The sequence below is a fragment of the Delphinapterus leucas genome, chromosome 5 (genome assembly GCF_059928025.1).
Source record: "Delphinapterus leucas isolate spDelLeu-1000000601 "Yukka" chromosome 5, BTC_Dleu_Yukka2, whole genome shotgun sequence".
Classification (NCBI taxonomy): Eukaryota; Metazoa; Chordata; class Mammalia; order Artiodactyla; family Monodontidae; genus Delphinapterus; species Delphinapterus leucas.
In genome coordinates, this window is record NC_143133.1 from 20433593 (window position 1) to 20451563 (window position 17971).

At 41.1% G+C, this 17971-nt stretch overlaps 1 protein-coding gene across 1 annotated transcript in view; it reads left to right on the plus strand.

Moving 5' to 3' along the window:
* The first annotated feature begins 7207 nt into the window (after positions 1–7207).
* Positions 7208–17971, plus strand: part of NDNF (neuron derived neurotrophic factor) — a 38370-nt gene continuing 27606 nt past the window's right edge. Inside the window, exon 1 of the mRNA XM_022596396.3 lies at positions 7208–7861. The gene's annotated coding sequence lies outside the window, so the exon portion shown is untranslated. The remainder of the gene's footprint in view (positions 7862–17971) is intronic.

Below are 17971 nucleotides of genomic sequence, written 5' to 3' on the forward strand. Positions count from 1 at the left end.
CCAAGGAAGACTGCACTTTGAAGTGAAACAATAGGGAATTTTATGTAAGAGGAGCCTATTTATTATAATCAAAAGAATGCCTCTTTTACAAACCAGGAGTGTCCTTCTTAAGTGTGGCAAACAATGCTTGCTTTAATGTTTTATTTGTTTAGGTTATACTCCTTGCCAAGAGGAATGAAGCCCAAACCTCATCTTATAACGTGGTCACTCCAATCTACCCAACCTACATATCCGATTTCTTTTTCTATATTAATTCCATTAATTCCATTATCAAACCCATCCCAGCTAAACTAGTCTATTTTCTGCCTCTTAATGCATCTTGGTATTTCCTTCCTCTGAACCTCTTCCAATGACACTTCTGTGGCTTTGATGTTCTCAGTCTCCTCTCCCTTAAATCAAACTTTTCCCAATGGTGAAAAAGTTACGCCCTGCAATTTTTACTACTCCCTTGGAACTATCACTTGGTGTCTGATGTTGGGACCAATATTTGAAAGCCAACTGACTTGTCGCTATTGTGCTATATGCTCTCTGAGGGCAGGGGTGACATCTGTCTTTTTAATAATACATCCTCAGGATCAGTCAGGCAATAGGCACTCAATAAATATTTATTGAATGTCTAAAGGAAGGAAAGAAAATATGTCTGAACTCATCTTACAGACTTTTCCTGGGCAAACACTATGCTTTAGATTTTTTTTTATCTCTTTAGCATTGAGTTCAGTGCCTTGAACAAGGTAACAATAAAAACATTCTTTTTTGATGCACTAAGTTAATCTTTGGAAAGCCACGCAAAATTGCACTTGAGGTTTCTAATAAAATTTTTAATCTTTTTTTAATCCAGTGTTTCTTTTGTAAGATAATGGTAATTCTGATTTAAATTAAATATATTTAAATGTACTATAATGGTTTTAAAATATCCCATTCTAGTTCTCACACAAACTAAAACTCAAGAAAAATATGTTGATCTTATCTATACCTTTAAAATTAAGGTAATTTCCTATAGTAGTGGGATTCTTGGTAACACTTTCTGAACATGTCATAGACTATGCTGTTCCCTCTTGCTTCAAACCCTCATTGACTCCACTCCGCCATCCTTTAACCCAAGATGACTGACACATTCTCTGGGTCTCTATTTTTTAGATGTTACTTTTCCCAAGAATCTTCCCCTGACACTCCACTCCAATTTCTCATGGATTTGCACAGCACCTCACTACTCACTTATTACATCACATGGTAATTACCTAATTCTCCACTAGACTAGATTCCTGAGAGCAAGTGCCCTGCTTATCCTTTTCTTCCCAGCAGCTAGCATACTGCCAGAAATATAGTAGGTGCTCAACAAGTATTTATTAAGTGAATAAATGCCCTCATGAAGAATGAGGGGTAACTCAGGCTTAAAGTTTCCACTTAACATTGGTTCTGTGTGTAAGAGTCATCAAATTAGAGGTAATCATTAATTTTGAAGGGAATTTAGAGTCCTACTTCAAGAATTGTGTAACAGCCTCTGCCATGGAGAGGGTGGAGGAGGGAAGGGATTGAAAACTGAGCCAACAAACAAAAGAATGCCTGAAACTGATTCAGTAGAATGCCCAGGCATGGCGTGATACTGTTTTATCCAAACTTGTATTTGTATGATGGTTTCCACCAGTTCTGTTGTTCCAGTCCCCAGTGTAGAAATGTCCACTACAACACTCTATAGAGTTAAGTATATGTATAGAAGGGTCTATGTATATTTGTGTAAAATAAGAAATATGTTGGACAAATAAATGCATGTGAGGTGTTGGCCAATCATTAGGCAGAATACTATGATAAGGCTTTGATGATCTTTCAACTTATTTTCATGATTAGGCCTGTTCTATAAGGCAGTGGTTCTCAAGAACCACTAAGAATCACTGAGGATCTTAGAATCGTTGGGGATCCCAAGCAGTTTTTGTTTATGTGGATTATTTCTATCAGTATTCAACATATTAGGAATTAAAACAGAAAAAATTTTTTAATTTATTAATTTATTTTAAAATAACTGTAGCATATCTACTATGTTAGCATAAATAGCATCATGTTTTTCTGAAAATAACGTATATTTTCCAAAGAAAATAATCTAGTAAGAAAAGTGGCATTGTTTTATATTTTTTGCAAGTCTCTTTAATGTTCGGCTTAGTAGAAGACAGCTGGATTCTCCTATCGCTTCTGTATTCAATCTGTTGCGATATGCTGTTTTGTTTGAAGCAAATGAGGAATATCTGGTTTCACACAGATATGTAGTTGGAAAATGAAATAACAGTTTAATAACGTTTTCAAATAATTCTGGATATTTTTCTTTGGTGCTATACGAAAACTCAACAAGTGGTAGTTTCTTAAACTTTATAATTGCAATACGGAATGTAAAACGACATCAGTTAACGTTTCATACTCTTATATCAAAATTCATTGGTCTGTCTTGGGCTTTGAATGGAGCTGTAGCTAATGCATGACTTTAGAACATCACACATTATTGGTCATTTGGAAAATACTGGTGCACTGCATAAGCAGACTTCCAAATATCAAGACATTTCATTGTACAATATCAAAAAAACCACATTAATTAAAAAGGCCACAATCCTATTAGAAAAGAGTTTATGTTTTGGGAAGCTGTCAAGCTCGTGGTAGCAGATACAAGTTTTCTAATTTCTATACATTTTTTTTCCTTGAAAACTCAAATTTTTCATTGAAAATAAATACTGCCAGTTGTTTACCTTGAAGTGACAGGCTCACTTAATTTGTTTTGAAAAAAAATGTCTGCCAAACATCAACTGTGAATAACCATAGCTTGTCTGTCAGTTGTTCTTTCAAGGAAAAATATGTTTCATGAAAAAAAACAACAACTAGTTTAGCTCACAACTCAATTACACAAGGGTCTTAATTCAGGACAAACTCTGTATGCAGCAGAAAAGCTTTATGTGTGTCTCTCACTTTGCCATACGGAATATTAAAAAGACAAAGTCAAGCGTTAAAATCTAATGAAATGAATAATTTCTACTGCATCAAGGGCATTCTTAGGAGAAACTGACATTTGTAGCAGTGGAGATGACAGTAACTACTAGTACGGTTTGGTGCCGCTGCCTTGATTCATGCTAAGATGTTAGCAGTTTTACCCGCTATTGCTTTTGTACTATTGATATTAGCGCAAATGTCAACACAGTAAAAAAGGCAAATTACCATCTTTGAGTTAATATGATAGTACCTTGGCCTTACAGATCTCCCTGAAAGGGTCTCATGCCCCACCGCTCCACGGTTCTGGGGACCACACTTTGAGGACTGCTGCCTTAAGACAAGGGCTTGAACTAGGACTTCTCTTAAATAGACTTAAATTACACTCAAGTTTATAATAGTCTTGGACTTTTAATTTTTTCCCAATTGACTGAATATTTATGAATTTCATAGTTTAAAGGTAAATTGAGGGCTTCCATGGTGGCACAGTGGTTAAGAATCTGCCTGCCAATGCAGGGGACATGGGTTTGAGCCCTGGTCCAGGAAGATCCCACATGCCGTGGAGCAGTTAAGCCCGCGTGCCACAACTACTGAGCCTGCACTCTAGAGCCCACGAGCCTCAACTACTGAGCCCGCGTGCCTAGAGCCTGTGCTCTACAACAAGAGAAGCCGCTGCAATGAGAAGCCCGCACACCGCAACGAAGAGTAGTCCCCGCATGCTGCAACTAAAGAAAGCCCGCGTGCAGCAACAAACACCCAATGCAGCCAGAAATAAATAAATAAATTTATTTTAAAAAAGTACGTTGAAATATAAGTAATCAAATATCTGCCAAACACTTGAATAGTATAGTACCTAATCCTCACAAAACATCTGTAAGTCAGCTATAATTTGTTCCATTCCTATACTGGAAAAAAAAACACTGAAGCTCAGTGAGATTAACCTATTTGTCCTACAGCAAATAATTATCAGGGTTTAGAATTAAATACAAGTCTGTCTGACTAAATAATGCATGTTCTAACTGATATGGCACATCTCCCAAGTCTCTCAAAACACACTGAGGATCCGTACATATATAAATATAAATACACACAATGCCATTGGCTTTACCAATGGCACATTTTTTGAGAAGACAGCTATATTGATATATGCAAATCCTGATGTTCAAAATTAGGAATATTTGGGGGAACTTTCATAAAAATACCTTTCGGGGCTTCCCTGGTGGCGCAGTGGTTGAGAGTCTGCCTGCCGATGTAGGGGACACGGGTTCGTGCCCCGGTCTGGGAGGATCCCACATGCCGCTGAGCGGCTGGGCCCGTTAGCCATGGCCGCTGAGCCTGCGCGTCCGGAGCCTGTGCTCCGCAACGGGAGAGGCCACGACAGTGAGAGGCCCGCGTACCGCAAAAAAAAAAAAAAAAAAAAAACCTTTCAGAGTTTTTATAGAACTTTCCCCATAGACTCCTCAGTCTGTCATTAATTGGCTGATTTAATAAGTCACTTTAACATCTTTTGGACTCAGTTTCTCCCCAATGGCAATTTTAAATCACTATCTTAACGCCTGGTTTATCTGAACTCCCATCAGCACTGTGAGATTCACCAGGGAGATACTGGCGCCACCACTGTACTGAGGCGGGAACAGGTCCTCAGAGAACTTCGTAGACTACTCTCCCTTTCTCTCTCCACCTGCTTTCCCCTCAGCACTGTGCAATTAAGACCAGGTATATCAAATCAGGAAAACAAACAAAAGTACGACTACAAAAATGCTTTTCTCATCATCTCTCTCCTTCCCTTCAGGGCCGAAGTACCAGGGAAATGAGCTATGTTCTCTGTCCCCATGATCTCACCTTCTCTACCTGCTATTATCTGGATCCATTACACACATACAACAGAAACTACAATTGCTTAGGTCAAGATCACTGAGATATTCTGAAAAGAGTAGCAGTTGCTTTTTAGCCCGGTTGTATTGTTCACCCTGCCGCCTTCCACCTTGGTCACCAGTCCTTTCCTTCCTCGGCTTCATCAATGCCGCTCCCTCCTTGGCCTCCTCTTCCCCCTCTGGTCTCCATCTGTTTCTTTCAAAGGCTCATCTTTCCCCATCCAGCCCTAGAACACTGGTGTTCTGCCATGTTCCATCCTAAGTCTTCTCTCCCTGGCTGCCTTCCCCCTCTCCCTGGCTTCAGGAAATATGTGAATGCTGATAATTCCTGATGGATCCTCCAGCTTGGATCTTCTCTCCTAGGAACTTTGTTTCTGGCTGCTTACAAGGTACTGCACTCAGGTGTCCCAAATGCACCCCCTACTCAACAAGTTTAAGACAGAACTCATCCCATTCCTCCTAAAATTCCTCCTCTCTATACATTGTTTCTCTTGACAAATGGCACCGTCCCCTGCCTGCTTGCCCCAGCCAGAAACCTGGGAGGTCTAGACTACTCCTCCTCTGCATTACCCTCCATGTGCAATCAACCACTAGGTCCTGCCATACTATTTCCTAAATATCTCTAGAGCTGTCCCGATCTTCCAACTGGTACTTTCACTGCCCTAGTTAGGGCCTACTTTTTCCTCTGGAAATAACCTCTTCACTGTTATCTATTTGTCTTCCACCATGATTCCAGAGGTAATTTTCCAAAACTCGTATGTGATGACATTTGAAAACCTTAAACTCTGTCCTTGCTTAAAACCCTTAATAGTTCCCCAACCACGTACCACCTCCAGAAAGTTCTGGCTCTCTGGGCCTGTAGTGTGTGGTGTGGCCTGGCCTTGCTTGCTTCAGCGACAATACAGCCACATCTAACTTCTCCCAGTTCCCAGGACACACCGTGTACTTTGACACTTTTCTAACCTTTTCACTTGCTTCTCTCTGTTTGTGGAAGTCCTTTCCTCCCCTATCCTTGCTTGCCTGGCATTCTCTTCCTCATGCTTCAGAACTCTACACTAAAATCTCTACCAAGAGTAACTTCTAAAGGGGAATTAGCTGCTTCCCTTTCCATGCTCCTACAGGAACAGGTACAAACACATATTATAGCACTAATCACATTTTCATTGATGCCTCTGTCTCCCCACAAGGCTATAAACTTCTTAAAGGCCCAGCACTATGTCTTACCTTGAAATCTTGGCACCGAGACATGTATGGTGCACAGCAGGCGCTTAATAAATGTTTGCTAATGAGTTCTCCAATGACCTGTTTGGGGCCATATCTCAGAAGTGCAGAAGCCACTCTTCCAGAACTTCTGAGCAGAGATCCAGAGATCCCTTTTTCCTACCTCATTGTCTCATCTGCTAAAAACGTTTGCACAGTGATCTCAACGTCGCTTTTAGCGCTTAAAAATTCTAAGGCTTTTATAAAGCGATTTTGTGGAGTAAATCGGTTTCATAAATCCACCTACTGCAGTGTTCTCATCCAGGAGCCACAAAACTTAAGGAGCTGCATTGGGCTGCCCTCTGTGACCAGGTATTTAACAAGAATATTACCTCGGTAAGATTGATTTTCATCTTGTCTTCATTTTTCCGTGGCAACGAGAAGCGGGCAAGTATTTTTCCTGCTTTCATTCCTGACACTATATCTTAATAAACTATATGTTCTGAGAACTTAAAGTGCAAGGGTCTACAAACCAGGTTAGCCGAAAACTAGGTTCGAAGTTGCCAAAGTGAGGTCACTAAATCACTTAGTCCCGCCCCCCCCGCCCCCGCCCTCCCGCAGCCTTTTCCTGCGCCCAGGCCAGGTTGCAAATTAGGTAACTTCTTATCATAATTACCTAGTCAGCCTTAATGGCTTCACACACTCCGCTCAGTCTCTCTGGTCCTGCAGGGCCGCTTTTCAATTGTTAAAACAGCTGCTGAGTTTCAAACCCGAGGAGGCTCGGAGTGCGCAGAGGGGGAAGCGCTCCCCGGCTGAAGGCTGTGGTAGGCAGGCGGCCGGGTGAAAAGTGGGACAGGAATGCACAGTTTGCACACTCTGCTTCCGCCTCCAACCTCTCCATTTAGCTCGTCTCCCCACCCCGCCCTCAAATCAACCCGAGTTCCCCCTTATTGTGCACCCAGGTCTCCCAGACAGGGCGATGGTCCCGTTATGCGTCTCTCTGGGTTTCGTAGCTTTGAGGGGGTCTCGGTGGGCCTCCCTCTGCTTCCCCGCGGCTGTCTGGGAGGTACGGAGGGGAGTACGCCCCCCGCGACGCCGCCCGCGAGGGTCCGTTTGGGAGGGGGGGAGGGTGTGTGTGTGCGTGTGTGTGTACGCGCGCGCGCGCGGTGGCGCGCAGCGGGAGGGAGGGAGGAACGGAGCGGGAGGCAGCGGGCAGAGAGGGAGGTGGCGGGCGGGCAGCGGTGGGGCGGGAGGGGGAGCGGCTCCGGGCTTCAGCAGTGACACTCGGGAGAGATCACACACTCCCAGCTCCGAGCCGCGAGAGAGCGGAGCGAACCGAGCCGCTCACACGCCGCCGCCCCGTGCGCCCAGCTCTCCCCGCGCGGCGCTCCAGCCTGGAGCCGGTGCCCAGAGCGGCCGCCCGTGGAGCCCGCGCCGACTCCCCTCTCAGCTGCAGCATCCTCCCGCCGCCCGGCCCCCGCACTCTCCCTGCCTCTTAAAAGGACCTTCCGCCGCTCCCTCGCTCTGCCCCGGGATCCCCCCAGTTCTGCGCTTCTCCCCGCGCCACTTCGCAGCAACTTCGGCGGCCGCGCGCCGCCAGCCCTCGCCCGCCTTTGAAGTTTGCAGCGCCGGCCGCAAAGTTGGGACACTTCGGCCCATTTCATTTTTCTCCTTTATCCGCTTCCTCCTCCACCCACCTCCCCCAAGTCCCTTTGGTTCCTGAGTACTGGTGCTTAGCATCTTGGCCGGAGCCGGGGACGTGGCCCCATCACACCTCGGGAAGGGATATTTCCTCTTCCCCGCAGGAAAACATTTTTTGTAAGGTAAGTTGCGAGAGAAAAACCCCCGACGTCCGACGCCTTAGCCCGCCACCGAGACCTGGCGCAAGAAGCGTTCGCACCCGAGGGCTCGTCTGGGATGGGGGGTGGAGGCGCGCGTCTCCTCACTTGGTGGGGCCCCGCTAGGTTCTCGGTCACAGCAGGGCGAAGGCGCCGGCTCCCGAGGAGCCGAGGGCGTGAGGGGCGTGGAGCAGGTCTCCCTCAGTTCTCCAGGCTGGCTTCGCGGCTGGGCGGCCTCAGCGGTGCTGGGAGGAGACGCAGAGAGTGCATAGGCCGGGGGCACGGGGTCCGGTGCCCAGGGTGCGGCGGAGTCCGGGGAGCCGCCCCCGAGCTCTTATCTCCGACTCGGCCTGGACACTTTCTTTGCCCGCCCGCCGGGAGGGCTGCTGCCTCCCTCCCCTGGTTCATGCCCTCCGCCGGCCGCTGGAGAAAGCCTGCGGGGCTGGTGGGGTCTTGCAGGGCGCGTCTGCGTGTGAGGCGAAAAGCGAGAAGTCAGGACAGCGCGCGGGGCTCGCCCGCCGGCGGGGCGGCGCAGGTTCCTGGCGGGCGGTCCGGAGCCGTGCAGCCCCCGGGGGCGTTGGGATCTCGCCGACCTCGCCCGGCGGACCCCCCACCGCTCTGGCTCCTCGTTTGTCCTCTGCGTGGTAGGCGAGCATCGTTAGAGAAACTTCCTGGAGCTCAGCGGGGTGGCCTGGGACCCGATCCTACTTTTACCGGGAAAGCAGAGCGGCCACCGAGGGGACGCTCCTTCCCGCCCCAGATGGAGCGACAGGGCATCCGGCCGTAGCACCGTCTATGAGGGAGTCTGGCGCTATCTTCAGGACTGCAGGCGGGGCAGCTCCGACCCTCAGGAATCCGAACGATTGGCTCTAGGACCCAGCTGTTCTCTTGGGGGCACTTCGCAAACTGCTGAATTTGGGGTGCTGTTTCGTTTCCTCCTGCGCCCTTCCTACCCCTTCCTTGCTGCACACTCCCGCCCCCAGAGGTCGAGGCGGGAGAATTCCCCGCAGCCCCTAGCCCCCGCTCCGCGCGGGTCGCCAAGGCCCCTGGAGCTCACCGCGGGCACCTCGGCGCTGCCGCTGAGCTGTCCTTCGGGTCAGGTCGCGGTTCCTCTCCCGGTCCCCTTCGGGGCGCTGTCCATCTCCTGCTCTGTAAAAGTAGTTCCCTGAAACCACCAAGACCTTGAGCGGGAAATGAACCTGAGAAAATGTTTCTGGGTTGGTTTGTTTGTGTGTTTTTAACAAAGTTCTTTTTAGCAACTTAGTTGGGTTGTAAATGTTTATTCCTCATCCCTCGATCCCGCTAAATCACGCAAAATACATATGTGTATATATTGATTTCGTTGCTGATCGCTCCGAACACGCTACCCTCTCTTCCCCCCGCACCCCTCCTCCTCCTCCCTCGCTTCCTGAACCCTTTTTCTTTTCTGAAGGAGGGAATCTCCGCACCTCCTCCTCTCTTCCTCCCACCCGATCCCTGAGCGCCTGTGAGAACCAGGGGAGTTATCAATGGAAATAAATAGGACCCCGCTCCATTCTCCGCCCCCTTCAAACAAGTAAAATCCTCCCTGGGCTTGCAGAAGTAGAGATAAAACATCCCTCCCGAGGGAGCGGTTTTGAGGATTTGATGGGATTGAATTGTGTTATTATCCTGAAAGACGTGATGGATGGATGCGAGAGCAAATATGCGTGCAGAGCAGAGGGTACTGAGGGCGATCAGTATTTATTATTACTCATTATCGTTTATTAAGAGTGATAATAAGGCCGTAACCCTGGCTGAAGACTATGTTTATATTTGGTTTTAATTTTACGTCAGTGTCTTATTACAGTGGTTTCAGAAAGTGAAAACACCAAAAGGGTATTAATTCCTCACACTCATGCTGCACATGGAATTAATCAGTGTCAAAAAGATACTGTCGTTTTACCAAAGTTTTAACCCATGAACTTTTATAAGGTTGCGGTCTTATAAATGTCCTCATTTGCCTCAATCTGTCTCCTTAAAGTTCAAAAAACTTGGCAACATAATTAATTATGGTCCCAATTCCCATTTTCAATCTAAACCTATATTCAGGATTATATTAAACTATCCCATCATTTATCCTTTAAAAGTGACTCTGATGAGTTTAAATTCTTGGATGGGGAGCTGGGAATGAGGGCCCCAGAAGTTAGAGAAATTAATACTATTTCAGATTTCTCTCAAAAATCCTTCACTAATTCCTTAAAAAAAAAAAAAGAAAAAAGAAAAAAGAAATTACAAGTTTTTTTCTCCGCACAGTTCTTAACTTCAGTGAATCTACTTAATCTTTACCACACACTGGGAACATAACAGCTTGCAGCTTTGTCTGTATTATTGTTTTCATTTTTATGTCAGGCTGTTTTATTCATTAACCTGTATGTCGAAGTCACAGGCTCAGCGTGACAGTAACACTCTGTTTTAATTAGTAGCTATCATAAAAAAAGAAGCTAGAACTCTGTAATGGGCCTAAATTGGTATGAATTATGTGTGGTTTAAATTACGCATTTATTACAGCAGAAATGAAACCATGAATATAAAACATCTTTTAATCACTTGCAGATACAGCTTTTATCTCTTTAAAATGTAGCAAAATATATAATTGAAAAATACCCTTGTAAGAATGAGGGAAGCCCCCGCCCTCAGTTTATTTGTCCTGGGTTTATTGAACATCCGTGTGGTGAAGTATGAATGTTAAAGAGTAAAGAATAATAGCATGCTGAGGGAACGCTACATTCGAAGTAGCCACAGTGGGTCAGTCTTCAGATAACTTAATGCAGCAACTTTTTCAGTCGGCTTCATGAGCCTGGTGATTCAGATTTTAGTTTCCTCACTTGGATTTACTGACCAGGATCTCTGTGTGACAGTGGGGGAAATGTGTTGTAGAGCTCCAACAAATTATTTGAAATAAAGGGGGGAAGGGTAGAAATGAAGCGTAAACTGTCTGTTATCTTCCTATGTTCATTTTCTATTCAGTCTATCTAGAGGTCAGAATTTTTATTTTAAAACCGATTGTGTTTTTGTTGTCATTGTTAGGACAGAACTTATTTTGCATTTTGCTATGATGGATGAGTAGATATTGGAAATGGAACGGTTATGCCTGAATTAACAGATAGTATGGGAGTAGTGTGATTCCACATAATTTGCATTGATGGAAATTATTTTAATCCCTCTTCCTTAGTCTTCCCAATGATTATGTGGTTGATTCTAGTAACCAAGCAGGGTTCTCTGACACTTACTTGTTCGTTGTCTTCTTGTCAGGTGTTGCTTTGGGCACCAGCCTATCCATAGTAGCAGCCTTGTATTAATGAAACTTGCCAGGGTCAGTTGCCATCAGCAAGTCACCAGAAAGAAGGCATTTCCTATGATCTGTACTGGGTCAAAGGCAAGCGTAACCTGCAAGAATCATTCAGAGTATTCATTTGACCTTGAAATGATATCGAATACCTCTAAATATTTATTTTGGAACGATTATTCTGAAGAATGTAATTTACTCTTCCCCATTGGTTCACAATCATTTAGCAGAAGCAATAGCTTTAAAAGTTACAGTTGAATAGTCAGTCACACCAAGTCTGTGCTTTGAAGACTGATTTTAAAATTAAAGTCCTCCAGTATTTAAATACCCCGTTTAAAAATAGTTTGCAATTTAAGTCCTGAATTTAGGCTAAATTCTGCTTTATTTTCCCACTGTATTACAATGCAAATTGACACCTAGGATACACGAAGTTATGTTTCCACATTGTTAATTTCTACCTAGGAAGAAAAGTAAATACTGCTGTTGTTATTGTGGTTAAAGAAAAAAAAAGAGAATCGTATAGTATGACATGGAAAAACAGAATTGCTAATATTTTATTGAATTACACAGTGGTATATTGACCATAAATTCAGTTATATTGCTGGGAAAACCAGCACCCTTTTAGTGTGAATCTGTGTGTGTTTGGTTGTGCGTACAGACTTATGTATCTATTGCCACTTCTGAGATGACACCTGAGATTTGCTGTTCTATATCCCACCAATGCCCAAACCAGTATAGGAAGCAGGTGGTTTCGTGGCTGCTTATTTCCTAAACACGCTTCTTAAACCCAAAGATGCTATATCTGCACCTTTCCCCTTCGTTTTGGTATTTTACCAAAAACTGCAAACCAACAAATCCACACATTTTAGTCTTTTGAAATATTTGGAACATGTGAAATATATAATTTTAATTCACCCCAAATAAAAAAGGCATTGCTTGCTTTGCATTTTAAAAAGTAAGAGTGAAGCATTTGATCAGTATGGAATAAAAGCAAACTAGCAATATGTTTCTGCAGACTTTTCCCTTTGGGATGAAGAATCAGATTTGACCACAGAACAGCTGGATATTGGGTCCTGTTACAATGTCAATTTTTTAAAGAACTCATCAAGCTAGATTTGATTTAAAATTAACTTTAAATTCTGCAGACCTCAAGTTTATAAGTATAGAAACTTCCAAAATTACATGTTATTACTCCTTCAATAAGTTCCGGATCCTTTGGAAACTGATTTATTTTAGTAAGTTGGTGAATAGTTTTTGGTTTTCATTTGTTAATTTTTTCCTGTAGCAAATTTGGACATGACATATATTTAATATTTCATATATCTCTCTGAAGTATTTATTTTTAGTTTCACTTGTAAAAACTCTGAAATGAATCTTTTCTTTGAAAAAGAAAAATGTGGCAGAATGCATATGGTTATCAAATATCTCTTTAAATTATTCTTTTGAAAGAATTTGCTGCCTTTTATATAGTTATGAGAAAAGAAAAAACATTTTTAGAAGTAACGGGGTTATATAAAGCTTGGAAGGAATACAACAAAATTACACATGATTGAAAATCAGTTCATTTGAGTGGGACTCTTACACACTGCCTCTGCAGTGTGGAGACTTTATATATAATAACCAAATAACAAAAAAATCAAGTTATGCACTCGTGTCTGTTTTCTAGTTGGAATGATTTCACACAATAGCACAAGTAGTGGAGACCGACTGAAGTAAATGGTGACTACATAAGATTTTTGTCTGTTAGTGTTTCTATTCCCTAACATGAAATCAAGGTAAACGCCCTCTTCTTCCAGCTGTGTGATCAAAGAGCATATATTCCACAATCTAAAGACATAGCCAAAAAATATGGGCTATATTCAAATGGGTGTTTTACCAACAACAAAAGATGATCATAAGTACATCTTGTTCGCTGAGGCAGGTCCTTATATACACAGATCTAAGTAAAATATAAGACTGAAATTTATCATTTCCTAAAATAATTAGTAAAAACTGAACCCATAATTAGAAAGATCTGTGAGATATGACACCTTTTTGATTATTTTTAAAGTTATAGAAACTATGAACAAGTGTTTATATGCAAAGATAGATAATACCATATCTAGAGAGTTGACAAAATGATAAACATTGTGGTAGTTACTTGGAGATATTATGTTTAAAAGGGAAAAATCTAATGTAAAAGGGCTTGATTTATTGAGGATTAATTTCTCCAATATAGGTGCCTCTTGGAGTATAGATGGTTACAATTTATAGCACATCGCCGTGAAAAGTAAACCCTAGCAATGCATGTGAACCTAGGAGATGGCTTTGATTACTCTCTTTTGTTCAGGTCATATGTACTCTAAGCCCATAGGCCTTGCCAAGTGTAACATTCTGCATTTTATTCCAGTAATAAAATGTGTTTCTGATTAAATTATCAGTCATACCAAACACACACACATACACACACACGAACATAAATGTACTTGATCCTTCTTGGTTATCTTGTTTAAAATACATTTAAAGGTAAATAATAAATACTAGTATATCTATCATGATTTAAATCTAAATATTGTTCATATGTTGATAGCACTCAGTAAATGTTGTAATTTCATATTAAATTACAGCATTCACTAAAATTCACTGATATTATCAAAAGCTTCAAATAGAGATTGATTCAGAAGTAACTGGATCCTGTAATTGAAGAGATATTTGTTGCCAACAGTGGTGACAGAGATCAGAAACAGCAGTGCTGGCTAAAACACCTGGCAAACGGAGAAGAGACAGCAATCACTTACCTCTTGGCCTCTCCAAGTCTCAGTTCTAGGGCTGATCCTTCAAAATTTGCTAAAATTGCTATGAGGGACTTCCCTGGCGGTCCAGTGGTTAAGACTTCGCCTTCCAATGCAGGGGGGTGCAGGTTCGTTCCCTATTGGGGGAGCTAAGATCCCACATGCCTCGAGGCCAAAAAACCAAAACAAAACGGAAGCAACATTGTAACAAATTCAATAAAGACTTTAAAAATGTTCCACATCAAAAAAATTCTTTAAAAAAATTGCTATGAAAATATATTACTTTTTAATGGAAAAATAAAACTGCCTCTTAAATAGGAGATACAAATTTAACACTCTAACAATTGCAGTAGCAGGATTAGGTGCTAGTAGATGAACCAACAGACGGGTCTCCTGAGAGATGGCCTGAGAGGTATTGGGACCCTGCCCCAAATGTCAGTATGGTCTCTCATGGTACTAAAACACCACCTGAAAAAAGATGATTTTTCATTTTTAAAGTAATTTTGTTTTTCAGTGTCCCCTATAAATATGAAAATATCCCCAAGATGGGAAACAGGGTAAGCTGCAATTGGCCAACATCTTCCAAAGATGTTAATGGCTAGATAAAGCCAGATTGAAATGAGGCTAGTTTTAGACAGAATTTTAGAGAGGAATGATGTATATCTTGGGCTCTCTTAGCCTCTCCTTCTGTAGACAACCTACCCTTAGTATGTACCTGTTCTATGGTCTCTTCCTCTGGTAATCAATTCTCAGTTTCTTATACTCTAGTATAAGTTATACTCAGGGCCAGCTTCATGGGCTGCAGTTAGGAGGAACCCCTGTGCTCAGTTGAGTACTCTGCTGTTGTCATCTTGAAATTCTTAATTTATGAACAAGAAATCTTGCATTGTGTCCCACAAATCATGTAAGTCACCTTCATTCTCCTTTGGTGTGAATTTAAGACAGAATCTTAATGTCAAGGAATTGGAAAGGACATTTGAGATTATTTTTGCAAGGTTAGATTAGGTCCAGTGAATATTTGATTTAAAAACATGTCTTTAACTAAAATGAGAGAGACAGGATACTTCTTTAAACAATTGAGGTAAAGGTTTCCCATTGCCTCCAAAATTATACTGAGTAGTTATCCAGCTTCCAATAGTGTCAGTCTTGTAAAGCAAAATTCCCTAGAACAGAGTGTCCTTTTCCCCTTATTACAGAACACACGGTGTCTCATTATGATGAAAGGAGAAAATATCAGATTCTTTATTTATATTTACTTTTATGTATAAAGAAGGAAAATGTTTTGTTAATATTATTTTCAATATATCCATTGAAAAAGGCACTCTCAGCATATCAGATGGTCATTGAACAATAAAAACAACATGGCAGAGGTGACAGCTTCTATGACGTAAAAAGACAAAGTAAAAATGACATTCTAATCAGCTTTTACGGGAAGTCAGCCCTCGCCACAGATTAACTAGAAAAAAATTTTAAATATACAATTTCATCCGCTATAATTAATTATGATACTTATTCCATTATAGAATGCCTTAAGTTATTTTATGTAAATGAAATATATCTATATATTTTAATCAGAATTCTAAGAGATTTGGAGACAACCCATTACAGAGCCAGATGTCTTGAGAGGAGGTGGACAGGTAGCTGGAAGAGCCCTCAATTAAATTAGCCACGATTATCTTCAAGGGTATTCTTAGTTATTTGTACAAACATTTCATAAGTCCTCTGTTATCGATAATTAGATATTATACTCCATTATATTCTGAAATTTCAGTATTTTAAGAGTTAAAAAAAGTTATCTAACCTTCTTAATGCTCTCATAATAATGTATATTGTGTTACCTTTTGAAATTTTTATTTGAAATTTTATTAGTTTTCAGTATATTATTAACTGTGTTAAAGTTGTTTCTGTGCTTTGGATTTCACAGAGTGAATGGAAAAGATTCTATTTACTAATAATATTATAGCCCTTGACTGTTTACAGGGTGCTTCCACATCCATCGTTTTCTTTCATCTTCACAGGAACTCAGTGAGGAAGTTATTATATCCTCTTTCTCCTGAGAAATCTGAGACTCAGTTTCAGATAAAAGACTTACCGAAACACACACTTTTAAAATAAAGTGATAACTCTTTGATTTCAGAAGGAAAGTTGATAGAAATGTCTAAAATTTTTTAATTTAGATTAATTGCCAAATTAATTTGCAAGGACACAATTTGCTTAGAATTTCTTTAAATATAATGATTCAAAAATATCATTAGTTTAGTCTAAATCCACAAGACTTTAATCGTAAGCTTCTTATGTGCTACATGTTTGTTTGTTTGTTTTGATAATAGTTAACTTATTAGGGAATCTTTTAGGGGAAAATGATTACGTTTTCCAGTTTTAAATCATTATTTAAGGTCATGCCTAAACAACTTTTCTTTGAGAATAAACACATTCTAGTTGAAAATAACACAAAGGTCCAACAAGGATAAATAGAAAAACAATGTCCCACACCTGTCCTTCTAGAAGGTTAAAGACTTTTTTTTTAATAAGGAGAATTTTTGAAAGTGAAATGGGGTATCGATTTCTGACTATATGTGTAAGTTCTGGTGTAAACCTGCCCCGCCTCCCCACAATCCCAACCTCTGTTTGCACAGATTCTACCCCAATCACAAAAGGCAAAGTAGTTCATCACTTTGCTTTATTAAATCTGCATATAGCCATGGAATCAATTCTTGAAGGCAAATCTCTTTTCCTTTCTTCAGCTCTCCTCTTATGGTCTCACTGACCAGCCATCCAACCCTGGGTGTTAAAATGCCCTAAGATACACTATTGGTTGCATCTGATGTATATGTGTGTGTGTCTGTGTGTAAGTGTGTGTGTATAACAGACAAAGTCTTTAACATACTTTAGAGACAAGTTGTCTGGAAAAGGAAACAATAAAACATTTTCCTCAGAAAGTGGAGTCTAATAAGAAAATTAGGGATTAAAATTGAGTTATAAGCGTATTAGAGACATATAACCTATGATTTTTACACATGTTCCAAGTATATGTAGCAGGTATAGTACTGAAAAATCAATAAGCTACAGAATCCCTTTTAAAATTAGTAGTAATTAATAGTAATTCACACTACAGTTATTTTATTATTCCATTAATAATGTGACATTTTTGAGAGGTAAGATTTCAAGTTAGTTCAGTGCTAAGATTTTTTTAAACAGTAATTTCCCAAAAACTTGGATGAAATTTTATTTTTCAATGGAATAATGAGAGCTATTATAGACATATATGATAAGATATTCCAAATATCCAAAAAGTTTAAAGCCCTTTAAAACACAGTGAGGAATAAGTAAGTTCAGACAATGAAAGTATTTATACACACTCCCATATTAACACTTCAGCCACCAGATTCAGTCTATAATTGAAAAAATGTCTCTACATTTAAAGTTTATTCACACTTACAAAGCAACGACCACAAAGAGGCAGTTTGGAAACATCTTTTTCTCTTGGCAGGTTCTGTCTTGTAATGAGCACTGAACACTGTTGACCCCCAACACCCACCAGCTGCAGCCTTTCCTCAATGTTTCCCTTAAAAAGTTTTTAATAAGAATAAAAACCACACCTACCTATACATCTTACTTTTCGGGGAGGAAAGGGATGAAATAATTGTGGGTCTGAATACCCATATTGGGTCAGTATTTTGTGATTTGTCATCTCGCTAATTGTTGCAGGCTTATATGTTTGTATTATTTCATCATAATTTGCTATAAACCCTTTATTAAAAGTGACTGTGAGATCAGTCCACATCGTCTGCCTTTTGACTGTCCTGTTCTTCAGTCATCTCTTAATCCAGGAATAATAATGCAGAACATCTGCAGGGACTGAGCCTAACCCTCAACTCTCTAATCTCAGCGCATGCATCTTAAATCCTTTGCTGGATCTAGTGCCTAAAAAGCTGGCGCACACTCACCTTTGAATCAGTTTTAATCCAGCTTTGTTTTTATTAAACAATACTGATGTCCTCAGATAAGGCATATCAA